This window comes from Anomaloglossus baeobatrachus, chromosome 1 (assembly GCF_048569485.1).
Source record: "Anomaloglossus baeobatrachus isolate aAnoBae1 chromosome 1, aAnoBae1.hap1, whole genome shotgun sequence".
Taxonomy (NCBI): Eukaryota; Metazoa; Chordata; class Amphibia; order Anura; family Aromobatidae; genus Anomaloglossus; species Anomaloglossus baeobatrachus.
Genome location: NC_134353.1, coordinates 405981432 through 405987431, shown reverse-complemented (window position 1 = coordinate 405987431; position 6000 = coordinate 405981432).

The following is a 6000-nucleotide window of genomic DNA, read 5'->3' as shown; positions in this document are numbered from 1 at the left end:
CTTTGTATGACTGCATTTAATTGCCTAGTCTAGTGGACTGTGTTACCTATGAGCTTCCATTGGATTGACAGGCCAGGTACTATCTTTTGCTTTTGTTTGGCCATGTTGTGTGCGCAGTCACTAGGATTATGTGAATTAATGTAGAGACAGTTTCCAACTTTTCTGTGTTGGTGTAGTGGTATGCTTTTTGCTTGGGCTGCGAGAGGTTGTGGTTCGACTCTGAGGCAATTCCTATGGACTTTGTATGGCTCCGTGTAATTCCCTAGTCCAATGGACTATGTTGCCTTTGAGTTTCCATTGGATTGATAGGCCAGGCAATGTTTTTTGCTTTTGTTTGGCCATGTTGTGTGCGCAGTCACTAGGATTATGTGAATTAATGTAGACTCAGCTTCCCACATCTTTGTGTTGGTGTAGTGGTAGGCTCTTTGCTTGGGCTGCGAAAGTTTGTGGGTTTTACTCTGAGGCAACGCCCATGGACTTTGCATGGTTGCATGTAATTGCCTAGTCTAATGGACTGTGTTGCCTAGAAGTTTCCATTGGATTGATAGGCCAGGTACTGTCTTTTGCTTTTGTTTGGCCATGTTGTGTGCGCAGTCACTAGGATTATATTAATTAATGTAGAGTCAGTTTCCCACTTCTCTGTGTTGGTGTAGTGGTAGGCTCTTTGCTTGGGCTTTGAGAGATTGTGGGTTTGACTCTGAGGCAAGGCCCATGGACTTTGTATGGCTGCATGTAATTGCTTAGTCCAATGGACTGTGTTGCTTATGAGTTTCCATTGGATTGATAGACTAGGTACAGTCTTTTGCTTTTGTTTGGCCATGTTGTGAGCGCAGTCACTAGGATTATGTGAATTAATGTAGAGTCAGTTTCCCACTTCTCTGTGTTGGGGTAGTGGAAGGCTCTTTGCTTGGGCGACGAGAAGTTGTGGGTTTGACTCTGAGGCAAGGCCCATGGAAATTTTATGGCTACATGTAATTGCCTAGTCCATAGGACTGTGTTGCCTATGAGCTTCCATTGGATTGATAGGCCAGGTACTGTCTTTTGCTTTTGTTTGGCCATGTTGTGTGCACAGTCAGTAGGATTATGTGAATTAATGTAGAGTCAGTTTCCCATTTCTCTGTGTTGGTGTAGTGGTAGGCTCTTTCCTTGTTCTGCGAGCGGTTGTGGGTTCGACTCTGAGGCAAGGCCCATTGACTTTGTATGGCTGTATGTAATTGCCTAGTCCAATGGACTGTGTTACCTATGAGTTTCCATTGGATTGATAGGCCAGGTACTGTCTCTTGCTTTTGTTTGGCCATGTTGTGTGCGCAGTCACTAGGATTATGTGAATTAATGTAGAGGCAGTTTCCTACTTCTTTTTGTTGGTGTAGTGGTAGGCTCTTCGCTTGGGCTGCGATAGATTGTAGGTTCGACTCTGAGGCAAGGCCCATGGACTTTGTATGGCTGCATGTAACTGCCTAGTCCAAAGGAATGTGTTGCCTATGAGTATCCATTGGATTGATAGGCCAGGTACTGTCTTTTGCTTTTGTTTGGCCATGTTGTGTGCGCAGTCACTAGGATTATGTGAATTAATGTCGAATCAGTTTCCAACTTCTCTGTGTTGGTGTAGTGGTAGGCTCTTCGCTTGGGCTGCGATAGATTGTAGGTTCGACTCTGAGGCAAGGCCCATGGACTTTTTATGGCTGCATGTAATTGATTAGTCCAATGGACTGTGTTGCCTATGAGTTTCCATTGGATTGATAGGCCAGGTACAGTCTTTTGCTTTTTGTTGGCCATGTTGTGTGCGTTGTCACTAGGATTATGTGAACTAATGTAGCATCAGTTTCCCACTTCTTTGTGTTGGTGTAGTGGTAGGCTCTTTGCTTGGGCTGTGTTCTGGCACCCTCAATCTGTGCTTTGGAAGACGAGTTGACAGACAGCCTAACTCTTTCCCATCAATGCATTGACTCGGACGCTGGGGGTCCTTTACAACTTTTATTGATGAGATCAGTGTAAAACTACAAGAAATAAATGAAAATACTAAGTATAACATAAAACATATCTGAGATACATAGCATTCCATTCGATACAGGACATGCAGGTTAAATGCACTACATGGCGAATACATATTAGCTATAATGTCTAGATAATACTTGCAGAACAGACCAATTACATTATAATTTGATGAGCCCTAACCAGGGGATCATAACTCACCGACTGTGCTATGTAGAGGCAAACATAAGGAGTAGAGATCTGGAGAGATATTCAGCATGCAGAATGTGTGTGTCCATTTAACTGAAATGGCTGCTGAAGAAGAAGAAGGGGCAGAGCCTATGCAAGGTCTGATGGGTAACTACATAAGCCTTGGTAGGACAATTTTCATTGCACAGTAACCAGTGAAACATTAAACTAACTGCAGTAAGACAACATTGTCAACAGATGGCGCTGTTGGATATCACGACATCAGTATCAATGTCAATTACTAAATGTTATCTTATTACATGGCATAATAAAATAATTATATGCATTTCTATGAAGGCATGACACTCCCTGTCTGGCATTCGGGGGAATGCCACGTAAACTTAAACTAGAGCAATAGAATAAGTTCAGATACAGGTCTAAGAAACAGCTTTCCACTTTGCTTGGGAATCTTGATTTCCACTTTCCTGACCTGTCCGTCTTGACTTGGGAAGACCTTAGTTACCAATCCTAGAGGCCACTCGTTCCTTTTAGACTGAGTGTTCTTCACTAGGACAACATTTCCAGGTTTCCTGTTTGGTCTACTATCTTGCCATTTGTCTCTTGTCTGTAATGTAGAGAGATATTGTTTTCTCCACTTGGTCCAGAAAAGGTCTGCTAACATTTGAACTGTTTTCCATTGAAATTTGTACAAGTCTTTTGTAGTAAACTCTCCAGAAGTTGGCATACTCACATTAAACTTCTGGGTGAGGAGAGTTGAAGGGGTGAACAGAGATAGGTCATCAGGGTCATTGGATATGGGAACCAGTGGTCTGGCGTTCATTATAGCTACTACCTCGGCCATGAAGGTTGTTAGAGTCTCATGAGTGAGCATCGAAGGACCAAGTTGCAGAAAGATGGAATCGAGGATTCTGCGAGCGATGCCGATCATGCGCTCCCACACGCCTCCCATATGAGATGAGTGCGGTGGGTTAAAGGTCCACGTACAACCTAGTTCTGAAAGACGTCTTTCTACTTGGTGAATGTCCAGATTTGAGGGAATCTTTAGTTCACCACATGCTCCTACAAAGTTAGATCCTCTGTCAGAGCGTGTATGTGTAACGGGGTGCCAGGGGTGTCTCAGGGATTGTAGTCGTGGCCCCTTTTTCTATCAGGCTTACCCCCGGCTTCGCCGTCACTTTTGGGACAGGGGATTGTTCTGTGGGGCAGAGTGTGGTGGAAAAGAGCATACTGTCAGCCGCAGGAAGACTCTTCAGGCAGGGATCAGATAAACCAAATGACATCTTTATTGCACGAAGTTTCAAAGACAGATCAATGCACTGATTTTGTAGCACACGGTCACATTTCCTGTCCGGGGAAATCTTTCCTTGTTGTCTCCTCTAGTGTGGATGTGCCCGGCTACTCCACTTCACCTAGGCTCCCACTCCGGCTATCACAGACTGGACCCACACCAATTCTGCTTCACCCTTGAGGACACTTCTTCTCTCCTTCCCTCCGTTCTTCCTGTCCACTCAGCTCCACACTCTGCCCCTGGCTGTTCCTTCTCCCCCGTCCCGGAATCAACTGCCTTCAACACACACACACACACTCCCTTTCCCCCTAAGCTGCCGGCTCCTCCTCCCTCCTGTACAGTTTCTATGGGGACAGCCGTCCCACCCGGCCACTAGGGGAACCCACTAAAACAGTAAAACATTTTTATTAAATATCATCAACATTAACCACTTTCAGGGGGAAACTGCACCTCCTTGTAAGGGGTCTGCCCACCCCTTACATTCCTCCCCTCTTTCTGCCTAAGCCTCCCGGCAAGGCACGACCCTGAAAAACACAAGTTAGCAGCAAAATCATTTTTATAAAACTCCAAACATTTCAAAAAAAGGGAGAACACGAGCAATTTTGCTGAAAACAGTTCATAAATTTTATTATGTAGAAATTACAAAGTGCAAGTGCAAAAAATCACAATGATAATACACAATGAGAGAGGAGGGGGGAGACAGGTGGTAAAAAACAGGACAATGGCCTGGTGCGGACAACAGGAAAATGGCAGTATTCACACATAAATATGGCCTAAATCACTGGCATATAAGCAGCAAGATGGGTAAAGAATATTATATCTCTGATAGGGGTATATGTCTCAAAAATCACTGGTATGTAAGCAAAAGAGAAAATTTAGTGAACCATCAAATCATGAGTGAAAGACGTGGGCATTCTAATCATAGTAGGGGGAGGACTTAACCCCGAGTCTGCATTGGCCAGATGCAGACATGGAGGAGAAGAAAAATCCCCGTAAAATGGTACAAATCCCAAGCTTATATAGTAAATGGGTGTAACAAAAAGAACCTGAGAAGTTCCTAGCAGAGATAAAGAACCCAAATCACTGGCCGGTAAGCAGAAGGGTTTTCATAATAATTATAGTTGTATAAGGAAAGGCAGGAGAAAAGAGCATGTATACGTGAAACCAGCTACAGTAGTGTTAAATAATATATTCAATTTAGATTCATAAAGATACTGTAGCAGAAAACAGGATAAAGTATTAAACCTGGATGAGAATACATGCAAGTTCCTGAAGCCAAATAAAATGAACCCCCGAGGAATGTAGAGGGGCTTGAGAAACCCAAATCACTGGCCAGTAAGCAGAGAGGTTTTTAAATGATTATGGCAGGGTAAATACATGATAAGAAACAAGAGGAAAAAAGCCTGTATACATGGAAAACAGCTACAGTGATAATATATTCAAATCAGGGAAAACCCATGGATCGTGCAGCCCCATCAACAAATATTGTACATCAAATAGAAAAACTATTGGATAAGTAGAAGAGGGAGGTGCCGACATACAACGATATCCCTAGAAGCACTGTAGCAGGAAATCTGATATAAAACTTAGCCTGAATTAAAAAACAGGCAATTTACTAAAGGCAGATCGAGTAATCCCCAATAAAGTAGTGGTAAAGGAATACATTGTACCCGAGTCCGGTGGTAAAGGAGGCCCGACGTACGTTTCGCGGCTTTAAGAGAAAGTCGCTTGCCGCTTCATCATGGGGGAAGGTGAAGAGTGATGCACATGTCCGGTCTGTGCGACTCCTAAATACTACCGCGGTAATTGTACCGCGAATAGGATTCAAGGTTCCGGAGTCTAAACGGCGCATGCGCGGGCCGGCCAGGAAACGCCCCCTGTTTCGCAGCCCCGGCAGTCAAGGAGTCAGGCGCACGCGCGGGAGCCCGAGCAAGGTTTGCCCAGACCCCCGCGCATGCGCGGACTCCATCGAGACACCGGAGCGCGGCCAGGAGACGCTGGGCCGGCGCGCGCATGCGCACAAGACTCCGAAAGCAATGAATGGACAGAAAGAGGACGTGAGACAGAAAGGGAGAGTATACAAAGTATCTGGAAGTATTCAGAATAAGGCAAAATAAGGATACAAAGTTCATTATACATGATACCATTACAAATAGCTTTAAGCTAAGTTCAAGAACTAGCATAAAAAGTCATCAAGTTAAAACACAAAACACAAAATAGCAGTAATAGTAAATAATAATGGTCATGAAGAGGAAAATCCCGGAGTTGACATGTTGATATAATAACGTCAGCAGATCTCGGTAGGTATTCAAGGTTATCAGGTCCAAACCGTTTCAATAGGAGTCATAGGAGGACATGTGGCAACAAAAAAATAAAAAACTAGAGACAAAAAGAGAATAAAAAGGAATCATTAAAAACAGAAGATTAAAAACCACAAACACCAGACAATTGTTAGACTGAGAGACCAAGGGCATTCTTAGTAGGTAAAGGTCTTGACAGCAAAAAATGCCAGTAGTATACAAAAGCCCAAG